This window comes from Grampus griseus, assembly GCF_964374135.1.
Source record: "Grampus griseus genome assembly, chromosome: 16".
Taxonomy (NCBI): domain Eukaryota; kingdom Metazoa; phylum Chordata; class Mammalia; order Artiodactyla; family Delphinidae; genus Grampus; species Grampus griseus.
Window position 1 is genome coordinate 57,919,488 of NC_139010.1, and position 17,525 is coordinate 57,937,012.

Below are 17,525 nucleotides of genomic sequence, written 5' to 3' on the forward strand. Positions count from 1 at the left end.
GATGAAACCAATGCAACGTACGCCGGCTGGGACGGGGCGGGGATAGAGTTGATTGGCAGAGCGTGCTCCTATCGCTGAAGCCGTTGTTCCTTGGGTCGCTGAGGGGAGGAGACGAGCGGCGTACGCGGGAGGCAGCTTTCTCGACCTTCAGGCGCCCGGAGACAAGCTGGAGGTAGCTGGCGGGAGGTGGCTGGCGGCAGGTAGCTGGAGGACCGCCCTTCCGGTACCCGTGGAGCTGGTGTTCTCCCTGCCAGGCCCGGGAGTGCGCACGTTCCTGACCCAGTCTGGCCTGGCTCGGGCTGGCAGCCAAATCCGCCTCTGCGCACGGGTAGTGAGTCCTCGGCCAGGACGCGCAGCTCCGGAGCCCGCGCGGACGACCTTGACCATCTCGGCCGGCTGTTTCCCCCGAGAGAAATGTGGGTGGGCCACCTGCGTTGGTTTCAGACAGGGGGCCATCCTACTAAAAGAGGAAGTGTCCAGGAATTCCTTTCTGCCGCTCTTACAGTTTGAAGCTTTTGCTCCCCTTTCCTTACCGAGAGAGCTTGGTCCTCATGGACCTTACGGATCTGGGCGCGGCCTCCCCCTCCAGCTTTTCTCCCACGCAGGCACTCAACCAGATCTTGCTGTCGTCAGCTGGCTGGTATTCAGACTGTCTCTTATTTTAGTCAGACTATTCCTTCCTCCCCAGCCCCTCTCTCCATCTGTTGACCTTCAAGATCCAGAGCAAATGCCTCCTCCCTAAAGCTTTGCCTTAACCCTCACTCTGGTTAAAATCCTTCTCTCTTTCCTGTGCTTCTGTCCCTTGTTGGCAATATTACAATTGTGGAAAATGACCAAAATGCCCAGTTAAGAACCTAGTTCTGGAGCCAGACTACCTAGGTTTAGATTCTAATGCTACCACTTACTAACTTGGTCAGGGCTAGGCAAGTTACTTAACCTCTCTGTTCCTGCTCCATAAAGTGGAGATAATAGTACTTTTCTTAGGGTTGTTGGGATTATGTGAGTTAATACATATGAAGTGTTTAGTTGCATATAGTAAGCACTCCCTAAATGTTAGCTATTGTCATCATTGCACAGATGCACACCCCTTGTAGATGGTAAACTTCCTTTGGCTAGAGATATTAACCCTGTATTAGTCTCCCTTAGTTTCTTGCACTTAGTAAGTATTCAATAAATGGTGGCAGGAGGAGTCAGTTCTGTTGGTTCAGAAAAAAGCAATACCTTACCCTCTGTTCATTGGATAATATGACAAATCTCAAAATGAATCTCATTCAAAGTAACAAACATAAGCCAAAAGTCCTTTGTGCAACACCTGCCAACCTTTGTATCATTTGCTTCTTTTCAGAAACAGCCTCTGGTTTTAAAGATAACTGTCAACAGTGTTTCATTAACAACACTTTCCTCTAAGATTGTGAGTTCAACACTGAAGGTGAAATGACAATGAACTTTCGGTGCTTCCATAAGCAGAGGCAAAGGGCAACTGCTGAGTGAGATGTTATATAGCCCAGCCTTACCAAAGTTTGATTTAAAAGTATGATCTTCACAGCGTTAGCCAACAATGTCATGGTCACGCCTTACGTCATTCCCTGGGGGAAAAACAACCCTAAATTACCTAAACATTATCAACTTAGCTAAGTCCAAATAAATATTTATTGGCAACCTGAGCAGCCCCATAACCAAGTCAGTGCTGACAGGGGCATAGAAAGTACCATATGCAGTTTTTCTTCATGTCCCCATACTTATCTGTTCTGAATTTTAGAAAGGGGCAAACAGTTACTGGGTGTTGGGGGAAGGGATTGCATATTATGTGGGATGCAAGTCTCAAACTTTTTTCCTCGGGAATATGTTTCTTGGAGATTACTTTAAGTTCAGTAGCCTTCTATCTTGAGCCCTGCAGCCTGCCCCTCTAAGCAAAATGCCTGTATTGAAGTAAACAAAATGCTTTCCAGGCCATCACTAATTTTAACACTTGGACTTAGAATGGATGCGAGACAGCCTCCCTGCTGAATGGATAATTCAAGCAAAAGATTCTTGAGAGGCAAACATTGCCCAGAGTAGTAGGCAGCCAGGTAAAGTGAGTGTCCAGGGAAAGGGCAGTAAGGATCAGAAGGAAAAGGGGCAGGTATTCCCCTGGCTCCTGACTTCATTATGACTATCTGTCCCTACCATCTCCCTTCTGCCTTTTTTTTTTTTTCCAAAAGAATTGGAAGGGAGGAAGTAGGAACCACATAGCAACAGCTTGATCAGGAATGAATTCCTTTAGAATATACTCGCTTGGAAATCTGAAGCCTTTGGGGCTAGGCAGCACTGCCGCATAGCATAAGAGGCAGGCCAGGGCAGTAGCGGGACTGCATGGACCGCTAAGCAAATCCACGCCTGCTTATTGTACTTAATCTTGCCGCTGATACCCAGAAGGTCTATGCTTAGCAACAAGGGAGGGAGGAGTTTATCACACTTTGTACTTAAGCACAAAGCGCTTTGGAATGGTTATATTTGGGTATATGTTGTCACTAAGGGTAGGATATTATTTAGAAACTGAGTTGTGCATTGAACAAAAGTTTCTTTAAAAACCAAAGCTGTCACTTTGCTGTACAACTGAAACTAACACAACATTGTAAATCAACTATACTCCAATAAAAATTAAAAAAAACCAAAGCTGTTAGAGGAGATCTGTTTGATAGTCACCGTGTGACCAAATCGTGGGCAAGAAAGTAAGAGTAGAGCCCCTAAGCTGGTGCTGGCTTCTGATTGGATTGAGTTTACTCTTGCTAAGGAAAGTGATCGCTTATCAACCACTCCCTTCAGCTTAACTGGCTTGTTTCCTGGCTGTGCCTTGGTGGAACCATCTCCCCTTGCATCTCTTCCCTCACTTCTCTCCTCCCTCCCTTATGTATGACTTGTCTCCCCACCTGCACACATGGATTGGACCAAGTGAAGGTCTCTTGCTGTTTCCTATTTCATAGAAGGGCATGTCTAGTGAGGCCTGCGGTGGACAAGGTCTAATGTTCTAAACTAGGCACTTACATGGGCAGAACTTTTTTTAAAGCTGCTGAGGCCTTTGTATAACAGATATCAACAGGACTGACAACTATGGATGGGTTTTATCTACTTATTAATAGAACTAAGTTCCAGGGCACCATTTAGAAATTGTTGTGCTATATAATTTTTGTACTTTACTTAAGAAGCAGTGTAGCATAATGGTTAAAAGCGTGGCCTCTGGGACTAGATTTCGTCTGTATACCTCAGTTTCCTTACTTATAACGTGGAGATAATATTTCTACCTCATGGGGTTGCTGTGAGGATTAAATGATTTAATGTTATTAAATGATTGACTCTAAAATGCTTTAAATTGTACTGGACACTTAGTAAGTACTCAGTATGTTAACTATCATCATTGTCATCATCACAGATGTTGTTTACAAGCATGTGCCTTTGAGATTTGTTTAGTTTGTTCGTTGATCAGCTGCATAGTAGAACAATACCTAGGCTTTCAATCAGATTCTGAAATCAAATTCTGGTTTTGCCTCTTACTAGTTTTGAAAGTTTCAGTAAATTAATATGTCTGAGTTTTAGTATTCTTATCTGTAAATTGGGGGAAAAAAGATTGTTTTCTTGGTGTTGATACACACACACACACACACGAATTTAACACAGTTGTAGAAATTATTATCATGAAGATTACAATTTAGTTCCTGGGTAGCTATAAGGTAATGGTTAGACTGTCTTTAAAGTCTGTCTGCCGTGGCCTCTTGAGGGCATGTACTCTGAAATTTTTTTTAATGGAAAAGAAAACAGAACATAATTCTTAATATCTTCAACCCTTCAAGAAATCTTTGTAGAGATCTGTAAAATCTCAAAGCAATTTAAAGGTAACAAGACATTTAATAATTAATTAAAATGTAGCTATATTAATAATAGCCCTTAGTATTTCTATATTATCTTTTTCTGAAGAGTAGAGAGTGTTTTAGACACCCTATTCTACTACTCTCTTAACATACCCAGGTGACTGTCATCTCCAGTCAGAGAAATACAGAGAAGGAAATAGATCACCCTAGCTAAAAGCTGATGAGAACGCACCAAATGACAGAAGACCAGAAGGCTACAGACCTTAAAGTCAGAAGAAAGTTTCCTCCCCTTGCCCCGTTTCTCCCTAAATGCATCAAAACACAACCTCTTACCTCTAGAGCAATGTCTTAAGCTTTTTTCCCCCCAAGTTGTAATATCCTTTTTTTTGTTATTAGGTCATGTCCTAAAAGTCCTATGCTTTGATACAAGAGGAAGGTAGATGAAGAGATAATGAAGGAAACAAATTCAATGTATTTTCCAAGAACACATTTCTTTTAAACAGCTCCTAAAGGGGTAGTGTAAAACCTTGTAATAGATTGTCTTCTTCTACCCGACATGTCTGGGGTGGAGTGTGGGGTGATGCGTGGATGTAGAAGTGTACTGTGAACATTGCACCATCCTGCAGTAGAGGGCAGCACTGCCCTTCTTTTGCAAAATGTTGAGCACTCAACGAGAAGGAAAATGAAAAGCAAAGCTCTTGACCACTGTGTCTGTGCGTTTACTTTTACCTAATATTTAAAAAACAAAAAATTAGAGTATTTTTCTTGTTTAGGTGATTATGTAGAAATAACGTCAGATCCTGTATTGCCCTGAAGTAATTGGTGAAAACGCAGGTTTTAGGATATGGGCTCTGTTCAGGATATGGGTTGTGTCTGACAGAGATAAACAGTAGCTTGACCCTAGGCAATCAGATAGGGTTATTGTATGAACAGACCTAATGCTCCTCTGCACTTTCTGGGGAGAAGTCAGTCCACTGAACTAGCAGGATGTGGTTTTAAAAATGTGTGTAAGTCATATGGTCTTAGCCCTGATAACTGCTTTTAAATTTGAATTCACTGACTTTATTCTGCTGTCTGTGTTAGTTTTCCTTTCTGTCACACCTGGGTCAGATCAGACCTGTACCATATGTATTATGACTTTAAAGAATGATGTCAGACATGATGAGTAAGGAATGTCTGTCATGGGACTGCAGCTGGCTAAATGGCTGTGTGTATACAGTGGTGAACTTAAAGTCTTTCATGTTAGTCCTCATTCAATTGCAGTTTGACTTGAGTTTCTCTATGCAGTAACTAGCAAGAAAAAAATAATCCCTTATTTTGTATTAAAAGTTACTTGATGCTCTTTGGCAGGATGACAGCGAGGAGAGAATAATCATAATTCTAGCTAATACATAACCATAGTGTCCCTGGCACATTTGGATTCTGCTGTAACCCTCAAAACTTTCTGGCAGCAAAACTTCAGTGCCAACTTAAATAAATCCCACTAGAAGTAAGAACTGGAAGACATGAATCTAGTTCCCAGTTCTGCCGTGTGAACTTGGAAAAATTACGACCTCTGAGCCTTTGTTTCCTCATCTGTTAAACGGAGATAATGTCTCCTAGATCTGGTAAAAGGGTCAATTTGGAAAATATATGTCAAAGTGCTTTGAAAGCCCTTTAAGTACCTAACAAATATTTCTATCACTATAGTCAGATTCCTGCTTTTTCTAAACTCCTATAAGAATTTGTGTCTCTTCTCCTCATTTGGTATCATTACATTGCCTGAGATTGTACATTTTCATGCATACTTAACTTTTTTCTCCAACTTGATAGCTTTGTAGTTCCTTGAGAACTGAAACCACCAATTGTATTTCCTGGTATCCTGCACCGCAACAAGATATTTGGTACATAATAGACACTCAAATATTTGTTGATTGATTAAAAAATACACTCTAATGCAGAATTAACTCTTTATTTAATTATGGTAAAAAACATATAAAATTTACCATCTTAACCATTTTAAAGTGTATAGTACAGTAGATTTAGCTACATGCACATTGTATACAACAGATCTCTGTAACTTTTTCATCCAGAATTAATTCTTAATAACTATCTTCCAAATCACCTGCTTTCCAAAGCACATCTTTGTTGATTGGGCAAAAACAGGAAAAAAATACAGGACTTTCACTCTGCGGATAGGGATGTGTAGAACAAGGTAATCGAAAGACTTCTACTTTGTTTTAAATTCTCACTCCCCTCAGAGAGGTTCTGTCCTGGTCTCTCTCTAACCATTTTCTCAGCCATTTTCTATAAACATGGGAATATATGCCAGAAAAGAGAGGCGCCTCTATAAAATGCTTTCACAGGTCATTTATGTCTAGCATATAATTAAACATTTACATGAAGAAAACTATCACGTTAAAAGAAACTGTTATTACTTGATTTCCAGAATATGTGACTTCTGTTAATTACTGAAAATTAAGTACTATTTTTAATCATTATTGCTATCACTGTAGCAATTTTTTGAAATTTAAATATTTAAACTACAAACAAAATAGGGAAGATAGTGGAGATTTTTGAAACAGTACTGGGGTGGAATAGACTTTCCCAATCACGACACAATCTCAGAAGCCGTAAAGAAAAACATTGACGATAGACACCATAAATTAAAATATGATGACTTGGAAAAAATATTTGCAGCCTGCTTATCAGTCACATCTAGTAGATACTCAGCGCTTCATTGTATTGATATAAAAATGAATTAAGGATATAGAGAAATCAATCAGGAAAGAATAAATACAAATGGCCAATAAATGGACCAAAAATCATACTCATTATAAAATTGAAACCGCACCAATTAATCCATTTTTGCCCATCAGACTGACAAAAATATTTATAAATATGGATAAAATAGTGTCTTTGAGAGTGCAGGGTAGGGTAGGCACTTTCATGCACTATTGGTGAGAGTGTCACTCGATAAACCCTTTTCTTAGAATGCATTTTGGCAATATCAGTCAAAATGTGTATACCATTTCACCAAGCAATTTCTCCTCTTGGAATCTATCCTAAAGACATTTATACAAGTTTACAAAGAGAGACAGTCATATACAACTATGCATTGCAGCATTGCTTTAATAGAGAAATAAACAATGACATACTTTCCAACAAAGGTGTTATTTTATAACCTAAAAAATCAAGTTTTTATTGAAAAAATAACATTTGAAAGAGACAACAAGAATGCAAAATTAAGATAGTCTCTAATAATGGTAATTAAGTAGAACAGACAGGGAGGAAAATAGTTCTACAAAGCTCTAGAAATGTAGTAATTTAAAACTTCAGAAGTTATGAGAATATGTTTTAATAAAGATTAATGGGACACACTACCGTTTTGAGCTGATCTGGAAATCAAGGGAGCTCTTGAAAATCACTTGTTAGTAAAATAGTAATTTTTTAAAACATAAATCCCAAGACATGTGTCTCAGGACCAAAAACAGCTCCTGACATCTAGTGAACACTCAGTAAATATTGGCTGAAGGAATGAAGGAGGAGGATATCTCCAGCAGAGTTGTCATAAAAATGGATACAAAACTGCCTACAGATTAGTGCTTGATACATAGCAAGTGTTCAGTAGATACTAGCTCACTAATTTCCTGGAAGCCTGTTGGTGCTTAGTACCTGCTTGGCACATTACAGGAGTCTGTTTATTTAAAACCATGTACATAGTGCTCACTATATGGCAGGTACTGTTCTAAGTGCTCAATAAAAACTAACTCAAATTACAATAACAATGGAAGTAGGTTGTCTTATTATTCCATTTAACAGATGAGGCAATTGAGGCAAAAAGCACTGGAACAATTTGCCCAAAATGGCACAACCATAAAATGGTGGGGATATGAATTTAGACAGCCTATCTTCAGGGTCCCTGCTCCGCTGTGCCATATGGCCTCTGGTGTCATAAAAGTTTATTGAGTGAAAGAATGCATGAGATGTTCTGGTTTTAGATATTATATTGTGCTTTTATTCCAAGGACTTCAGAATATTTTATATTAATGCATACCAAAATTTAATCCCACAACTTCTCCTTAAGGTAGAGCATATTTTAAAAAACATTTAAAATGTATTACTGGTTCATTACTTGAGTTTAAAAAGACCACAGGAGGTCCTTGTTCTGTGGTGAAGTCACTGTATTTGCTTTCTGGCATCATATTAATTTCCATACAAGAGTTCCAAGTTCGGAACAGAGAAACATCCTGCTCTAGAAATGGAAGAGGCATAGGGCTTACAAAGAAAAATGACCTAACAATGTCAAAATTATTTAAAGGGATAAGGTGTGAGTTTTAATCTTCCACATGACTAAAGCAATGGGTCTCCAACTTTTCCAATCAGGAATCCTTCTTCCGTAGCTAAGCTTTGTCGACTGAGAAAATATTCACAACCTAAAAGTTGAGAGTAATGTTTTATTTGGTGGGAATTTTTAGGGCTTCAAGCCCAGGAGGCAGCATCTCAAATAACCCTGAGAGAACTGCTCTGAGGAGGTGAGGGGGGAGCTAGGATATATAGGAGTTTTGCGACAAAGGGCAGGTAGTAGGAACAAATGATTACTGTTAATTAAAGAAAACTAGAAATCTCAAGTTAAGGAATTTATTGCTTTTCTATGTATGGGAAGATGCAAGAGTCTGGGCTCATTGAAATCATTCCTTTGATATGTACTTCAGCTAACTGGGGCCAGTATCCTGTGTTTTCTCATCCTGAGTTTCCTCAGGGCTCACCCTAGGGAGTAGCTGCAGCCTGATGGCTGCTAGATGGCAGGTACACTTTCCCTTCCTGAGTTTCCTCAGGGCTCACCAGCTCACCACTGGCTGTGGCTGCAATTGCTGATGACTGTGACATCTTTTGTTTACTGATATGGCAGGCAATATTCCATTTATCAGCTTTGTAGTCTTGAGAGCCTTTTATTTTTTACTTTTAATTGTAGTTTTAACCTTAGTTACATTAAAACTCCATCTCATAGTACCACTGTTTCTTTTTCTTCATAATTTTCTTCATGATTTTTTCCATTCACTTCATTCATTTTATCAATATTTATTGACCATCTACTATGTGTCAGGCATTGCACTGGGTGCTAAAGATAACATGGTGAGGGACTTCCTTGGTGGTCCAGTGGTTAGGACTCGGAACTTTCACTGACATGGCCTGGGTTCAATCCCTGGTCAGGGAACTAAGAACCACAGCCGCACGGTGCGGCCAAAATAGAAAAAGATAACATGGTGAACAAAAAGACAAAGTCCCTGTCCTCACGAATTCTCTAATCTAATGGGGGAGACAGACAATAAAAGCAGTGCATAAATAAAATTACTAAAATTACAGCCATGGTAAGTGCTGTTTGTCCTTTCATGGAAAAGGAACGTGAAAGCATATTAATAAGGGGAATTCATCTAGTTGAGGCCAGTTCTTTCCCCTCAGAATATTCCCTCCAGCGTGGATAGCATTCCCCTTCTAATTCCCACCCCAGCAGCACCTCTTAGACCCTACAGCTTGCACATACTAATCTTAAATTTCTGGAATATGTTTTGGAAGCCAATGTTTTCAAGAGAAAATGGCCCATTAAAATAATACCTTTGTTATCTTATTAGTGCTTCTAGCTCTTTTGTTCCAAATGATAAAAGCGCAAAAACAGCATTTAAAAAAATCTAGTTTCTATTAGTAAGATACAAGTATCTTTATCTTTATGACTCAGTTGAGAAATGTAAAACTAGTAAAAAATTTATTCTGAGTCACATAGATCTTTATTAATTAAATAAAAACAGATATCAAGAGAAGGGAGAATCAGAAACGTGTACTTATATGTTTATTATTCTTATCCTACACAGGACAGGAATCTCTAAAGAGTGAGAGGAAAACTGATGACAGGCACTGCCCAAAGAAGATGGAACTGTCATAGTTGGTGAGTGGATATCACCAAGAGACTTATGGTGTCTCCTCCATCTCTGACGGAGATAACAGCCAGCGCTGGGCTGCAAAGTCTCCTCTGGAAGACCACTGAACCAAGAGAGTAAATGGTCTGCAGAGACATGTCAAGTTCAGAATTGGAGCCTCTGGTTCCCCCAGGAAGGAATGGGTTGTAAACAAGGTGAAAGGCAGTGGGATGAGCACTACAGGACCCATGGGCTACCATCAGGATCCCCCAGAAGGGAAAGTTACAGAGACAAGAAATAGTATTGGGCAAGCTCCAGGATTACAGATGGTATGACAGCCAATAGGCTTGGAATGCTTTTAGTGCCATATTCAGGATGTGCCCCTGTTTAGGGCATGGGATTCCAAGATGAAAGGCATCCTTGTTTAGCTGATGTAGAGGAAGAGCTTCTTTGCCGTCCATCCTTCTCCACCCTGTATTCCCTTCTCCTTTAACTCCTTTCTTCGTCATGCTAAGTGTCCATCATTTCAATGACACCCAGTTTCTTCTATTGAATTGAGTTCTCCATTGTATTTAGCTCACTACCTTTAATCCAGGTGCTTACTAATGAATGTGGTCCTCAGATCAACAGCATCAGAGTCACCTTCATGCTTGTTAGAAATACAAAATCTCAGGCCCACCCCTGACCTACTAAGTTGGAATCTGCATTTTAAGAAGATTCCCAGATTTTTCCTAAGCATATTAAAATTGAGAAGCATCATTTTACCCCCATCAGCTTCCAGGACTGTAAAATAGACAAGATCATTCCTGGCCCACCTTGCTCACAGCTTTTAATTGAAGATGCTGAGATTAAAAAAGGAAAGCATTCCCAAAGATAAAAATGCCATGCAGCTATTAAATATCATATTTATTTTCACTTGGATAACTTGATTTACTCAAGGTGTTTTCAGAGTAAATGAAAAATTAATCAGTGACTATTTGACTGTCTCTGATTGCTTCCATAATAATTGATTGTACTATCTTAAAATGCTCTAGAGTTCGTTTTATTTTGTTTAATGTGTAGATCATGATTCTCAATCCTTGCCTCACATTAGAATTTTCCAGTTTTTTTCTGAAAAAATCCAAAGCCTAAGTCCTACTCGCAAAGATTCTGAATCAGTGGGTCTGCAGTGCAGCATGGGTATACATCATTTTTAAAAGTTAGTAATAGCAAACATATTGGAAACAATTTTAATGTCTACCAGCTAGTGAGTGATTCCCTAAGTAGGGCACATCCCGATAATGCAGTACTGTGCTAATGTGGAAATGAATGAGGAAGACTCATATGTACTGCTATGAAAATATCTCCAAGATATATGTACTATTCAGGTTTTTTTTAAGTTACATAGCAATATATATGATCTCATGGGAAAAGATGAGTGTGCATATATACATACATGTGTATGTAAATGTTCAGAAAGATGACTGAAATATACTTACTGAACTGTTGACAGTGGTTACCTCTGGGAAGAGGAATGGGAGGGAAAGGGACTTTTTGCTGTGTAAACTTCTAAATATTTTACAAGAATGTATCCATGCACTACTTGTGTAACTATTCCAAGTGCATTCCAGGGCTATTGGTTGTCATACCATCTGTAATCCTGGATTACAGACTATTTAAGCTAATTATTATTTTAATATTATAATCCTAAATGCATAATTTTATAATAAATAGCAGAGTGGCTGACAAAAAATAAATCTATAATTCCTGCACCAAACAAAAACTGCTAGGGCACCAAGGTTTTTGTTATTAAACCTGTAGCTTTTCGATTCTGGGATTACTGGAATTGTGTTAGTCTGACTTTTCCAGATACATTCCCCCCACACCCCCGATGTTACACTTGGCATTGTCGCTAATAACCTCTCTGGTTCCTTGGATATCTCATCCGTGCGAGCAGATCCCACTTCTGGAAAGATCTCTACATTAGCACTTCATAAATTCTCCCTTGTCCCAGGCCTAAAAATCACTAGGGACAAAAGGTCTCCTACAGCTCAGCCATGCTGAGAGCCAGGTCTCCCCCATTTTAAGCAGCTGAGAAAAGCACACTGATTAAGCTACAGTATGAGGGCTGTGCATCTTGTCTAGGGCAAAATTCTCAAAGTCTGCTCTGATAGCTCATCCTCTTTGAACTGGTGATTAAGAACTGGAAGTGTATAATGAGGGAAATTGCTTATGAATCTGTGCCTCTCAGCCCCAGGCCACTTCTCTTTGTCTGAGAGAAACTCAAGGATTTTTACCCTAATAGCATTGGAACAAAGTCTGGGCTAAGGCAGGCTGGTGGGACCCTGCTGACAGCTCGTTAGAAACTGTCCCTCTCCCACTCCCTCTTTCATTCCTTCAAGTTACAAAGCCTGACAGAGTTTGATGGGAAAACCAAGGCGGTAACAGCCCCCGCGGCAACCAAGTCCCTGCTCATCTATCTTTGACAGATAAGGAGAATAGATGTCACCTTCAAAACACCTCACTCACTGGAACCAAGTGTACCAGGACAGCCCTGTCTCCCTCGCAGGACCCTACAGGAGGAATCCAGACAAGGCCCACCTACCACAATGGAGATTTCTCTCTAAAGAAAATCATTAACCAGACAGTTCCTGAAAACCAAATGCCCACTCTAGTTGTCCTCAGAAAAGGGCATAACATCTAATAACTCAAAGAAAGTTATGCTTTGATTTACAAAAGTCTTTTCCGGGTTACACCCTCCCTGGTCTTTGAGGGCTGGTGACCATCTAAGATCTGAGAAGTCAGTCTAGGTTCCATGCAGACTGCTGGGAAGGGGAGTATGACAAAACAAAACAAAAACATCTCTCCACACCAGCTGGCAGAGGCTGTGACGCACTGGGATCAGCCCAAGCTTCTGTCAATGGTTCTCTGACTTTAACATGCCTCAGACAAATCTGTGAAGCTTGTTTAAAATGCATATCCCAATTCAGTAGGTCTGGAGTAGGACCAAGGAATCTGCATTTTAACAAACTATCTAGATGATTCTCACTGCTGCTACAGGGTAGCGCCTCCAGCAAGGGCTTCTAATGGTGCTTCCAGCACACCTCTTGGCGGAGCTCCTCTTCGCCTCCCCCAGCAAGCCCAGAGTGGGTCCTCAGCAGCCCAGAGTGGGTCCTTCCTGTTGGAGGTGAAGCCTTTTGTCTTTAGGATTCTCCTGGCCATCACAATAGTCCCTCACAACAGAGGCATCTCCCAGACACCAATCTCTCAGAGCCCTTTCCAGAAGGCAACTCCAACAAAGTCCTGCTGAGCCCGATGCTGCCACCTGGACACAGTGGTTGTTGGTTTTAACCAATTGCTTTTTATTGGCTCACAGGCTCTTAAACCTTATTTTGCATCAGAATCACCAGGGGATCTTGGTAAAAGTCCACGGACCCAGGCCCCAGTCCCAGAACCACCTAGAAATAGAGGCAGTTGATCAGTAGTTTCACAAGCTATCAGATGATGCTGATGCACACCCAAGTTTGAGAACTGCCATTGGAAGAAAAGCAACAATCATAGAAACATTAAAGTCCAACCACTGTTTTGCAACAACTGAAATCTAAAACACTATTAGCACTAAACACAGTTGGTTCTCCTTCCTTGCTCTCTTACTGTCCCTAATAACTTTTCCACTCAAGTATTTAAATACTTTCCTAGAGGGGAAAAGCTACTAGACTACCTGACTTACTAAGCACAAATATGCTGTGGTTTAAGAAAATCTATACACAGAAATCTAAACTTTTAAAACTAATTAGAGATTATTTTTATCATTACAAAAAATTATAGTGATACTAATAACTAATATTTATTATGTTCTTACTATGTGCCAGGTACTGTTCTAAGCACTTTCTAAGCGTTAAACTATCTGATATTTATTAAGCACTTGCTTTGTAATGAAAACAGTTACTTCATTTAGTGCTTCATTTCCTCGAAGCATTCTAATAGATGGGGTAACAGATGAGGAAACTGAGGAACAGATAAGTTAATTACTTGCCAAAAGTTGCACAGCTGTTAAGCAGTAGATCTAAAGTTTGAACCCAGAGCCCAGTTCTTAAAGATTATATCACCTCGCTCATGTTATAATGATAGGGCTTTATTTAACAAATGTCTATAATTAGATTGTCAAGTGCCAGTAATGGGGGTTATGTTCTAAGTATACAGTGACAAACAAGACAAATACCCTGGCTTTCTGGGGCTTATGATCTGGTGGATGATCCAAATGTGTAAACAAGTCATTCAATGCAGTGTGAGGAGTGCAATACTGGGAAACTGCCGGGGTGGGTGCTAGACACGTAGGCTAGAGCAAGAGGACCAAAGAGTTGTAAAAGCCCAGAGTTTAAGGACCACAGGACACGGTTAGTGGAAGAAATGAAAAATGGCTTGGTCTGATTGGAGCAGAGAGGGAAGAGAGAATGTGTGAGCAATGAGATTAGAAAGGTAACCTAGCCCCAGATTTTGAAGGACCATGTAAAGCATGTTAAAGGGTTTTAGCATGCAGGAAATGGGGTTCCGTTAGAAGGTATCAGGCAGAGCATGGAGCTAAGGAGAGAGATTTGGCCTGATCCGTTGACTTGTATGTCACAGGCACGCAGTGGCCACTAAAGCCACAGGAAGATAATATCACCCAAGGAAAGGAGAAGAGGGCCTCGGACAGCAGCTTTAGGAACACCAGCATTTCAGGGCTGGAAAGAGAACGAGAAGACTCCCCCAAAAAAGATTCACAGGAAGGAGGAGGAAACAATGAGAGGTGATGTAATTTGCCCATGTTCACAAAGCTAGTAAGTGGCAAACTTAGAATTCAAAATGTCTCTATCATCCCAAAGCCACATTCTTGACCTCAACATGTCTTAAATATTGTTTTCCCTTACTGCCTGGTGACGTAAAAGTTTTATTTATACGTTTTTCCAGGGGTTCATTTATATAACAGCAACAACAAATTTGTCATGGAATTTGTTCAGTGCATCCTTGAGTTGCATTAAGGAAGCAAACTCATGAAACATGCTTGTAGCGGCCTCCTCATGGCTCTCCTTGTGTGCCCTGGCAAATCTTTGGCTGGGACATGCTCTCCTTCTACCCAAGAATGCCCCCTAGGCCATAGCCATGCACAGTTCATTGGCAGATGCTTAGGATTTCTCTTCAGAAGTCCTTCCACGTGGCACAAGGGGCACGTACAAATCCAGGAACCACTCTGGGTATCCATAAATAAGTGCAGGATATACAACAGTTCAGAAGTTATAAAGTAAAAATAAATTATTAAATCCCCGTCTCCCCAACCTCATTGCCTATAACCCATTCCCAGAAATACCATCGTTAACAATTTAGTATATATCCTTAAATGCATTTTCTACACATATATAAATAAGTTTTTTAATGAAAGGGGTCATATTATCTGTATTGTTCTGAGACTTGATGTTTAAACTACAAAGTGGCCCTCTCTTCACATCAGTGTATGTAGATTTACTACTTCATTCTTACCGCATACCAGTCCACATTATGAAGGTGCCATTATTGCTTTAATCAAATCCTCTATTGATGGCCATTTGTGTTGTTTCTAGGTTTGTTTTGTTTTGTTTTCAGGACGCTTTGCTTCTGCAGAGTGTGAGGGGCCCAAAAAAATGTTGTTTGGGCTCAATTTTGGACCAAACATTTTTCTGAATTTGCCATTGTTTGTCCTTAACTTTCTTCCCTTTTTGAGCTTGTTGGCTGTTTCCCTCCTGCTGTTCCCTCTAATCTCACTAATACTCAGTTCAAGGTATGTTTGTTGCTTTAAAGATCTCCTTACAAAATCTAGGACTCTTTGGAGGAGGTGTGTTCAGCAAATAAACAAACTACTATCCTGACTTTACATTCTTTTTCTAGAGGATTTCGGAGACGCTGGAAGAAGTTCTCCTGTTATCTGGGAATCAGCTTAAAAGCCTCAAGTTATGTTTAAACTGCTTCTCATTTCCTTTTTAACAGTATCATAGATAAAGATTGACTGAATATGTTTAAACTGAAGGCATAGCCTATAATTTCAAAGAGTTTACTGGCTCCTACAGTCTACTGGGAGGCAAAATTAGTGTAAGGGAAACAATTGGAGAGCAGTTGAGTATTAATTATGTGTTACAAGCCCTTGGGCACCAAAAGTTCAGGGAGGAGAAAGCTGGAGGAGTTCTCTGCCCCTCCAAGGGGAAGGTGGAACTTGAGCTGAGTTAGAAAGCAGGAGGTAACTTTCGGAGAATTTTAGGCAGAAGTTGGAAGGCGTTTCAAGTACAGGGTAAATTTTCATACCTTTTTATTATCTGAAATTTTCTTAGTTTTTGTTTAGGATCTGCTTACCCCCCTGAGAACATAAGCTTGATGAAAGCAAGGACCGTTTCTTATCACTGTTGAATCCCAATTCCTGGTACAGTGCCTGGCACATAGTGGATGGTCAATGGATTTATGAATGAATGAACAAATTAACAAACGACCATGGGGTGTGTGAAGAGCAGTGAGAAGACTGGACTATTTGGAAAGAAGTGTCTTTCCTTGAGGAATAGAGGAATCTCCGATTCTCCAACAGACTGGCAGAGGAACAAGTAAATGGGCCTGCATGGGATTCAAAACACAGGGGCAAGTGGAACCAGCTGAACAAGGTATGATGATTGCCAAGGTGGACCCTGTGTAGATTGCAATAGGGCACTTGAATCTGAAATTAAATTAAAGCACAAACAAAGGAAAATTGATCTGCATAGCCTCCTGGACTCTGCTTGGTCAGCCGACAGTTAGACTTAAAAAAAAAAAAAAGATTTGTTCAGTTCTACCCTTCCCTTGCTAAGAATACAGTAAAATGTTAATGTGATCACAATACTTTTATTAACACCTACCATGATTGTATTCACTCTTTAAGCAGATAGGTTCATTTTTATCTCATATTGAACCAGTTGTTGTCCAAAATAATGGTTTTTTTATTTTGTTTTTACGTAAACTTGTTTTGTAGGTCTTTCCGTCCTATGCTCGTAAATTGATTATTGGACCTAAATGAAGTGCTTCACATTCCTGGCACATCCTCTCTTATTGATTTTAGACCATCTTTCACCTTATGGAATTCATTTTAAACCTTGATCCTATCATCAATCATAGTAGTTGCTCCTCTTAGCTTGGGGTAATCCATATATATGGTCTGCAAATCCCCAAGGATTTGGATGCCTAGAGATCCTGTGGAGAGTTTTAAGGGGCAAGGAGTGTTTACCAGCTGATATACCACCAGCCATGTGCAAAAAAGAAATGACATTTGGCTCTAGGATGACATTAGGCTCATGGCTACGTGGGGCAAAACTTGAAGGTAGTTGGAAAGGAGAAACTGTTGGAATTCCAAGTTAAAGCAAGCCAAGGTCAGAATCTCCAGTTTAAGCAACCCAGAAAGTTTTCTTCTAGGAAGCAGCATTTTAGATGCAGAAAGGGGAAAAGTAGCTTGACAAGTTTTGAGGCAGACAGCAAGGGGGAAAGGGCATGTTGCTTAGTTCGTTGATTTATTGATTGATTGACTGATTGATTTTTGGCTGCGTTGGGTCTTCGTTGCTGCATGCGGGCTTTCTCTAGTTGCTGCGAGCGGGGGCTACTCTTTGTTGCGGTGCGCAGGCTTCTCATTGTGGTGGCTTCTCTTGTTGCGGAGCACGGGCTCTAGGCTCATGAGCTTCAGTAGTTGTGGCACGCGGGCTCTAGAGCACAGGCTCAGTAGTTGTGGTGCACGGGCTTAGTTGCTCAACGGCATGTGGGATCTTCCCTGACCAGGGCTCAAACC

General features: G+C 40.3%; 1 long non-coding RNA gene across 1 annotated transcript; it reads left to right on the forward strand.

Annotated features, from left to right (window-relative positions):
* Positions 1–114: 114 nt before the first annotated feature.
* LOC309835054 lies at positions 115–16,400 on the forward strand. The gene is made up of 3 exons (XR_014297923.1): positions 115–172; positions 9,695–9,768; positions 16,057–16,400. It is a non-coding gene; the product is annotated as an uncharacterized lncRNA (long non-coding RNA).
* The last annotated feature ends 1,125 nt before the right edge of the window (positions 16,401–17,525 follow it).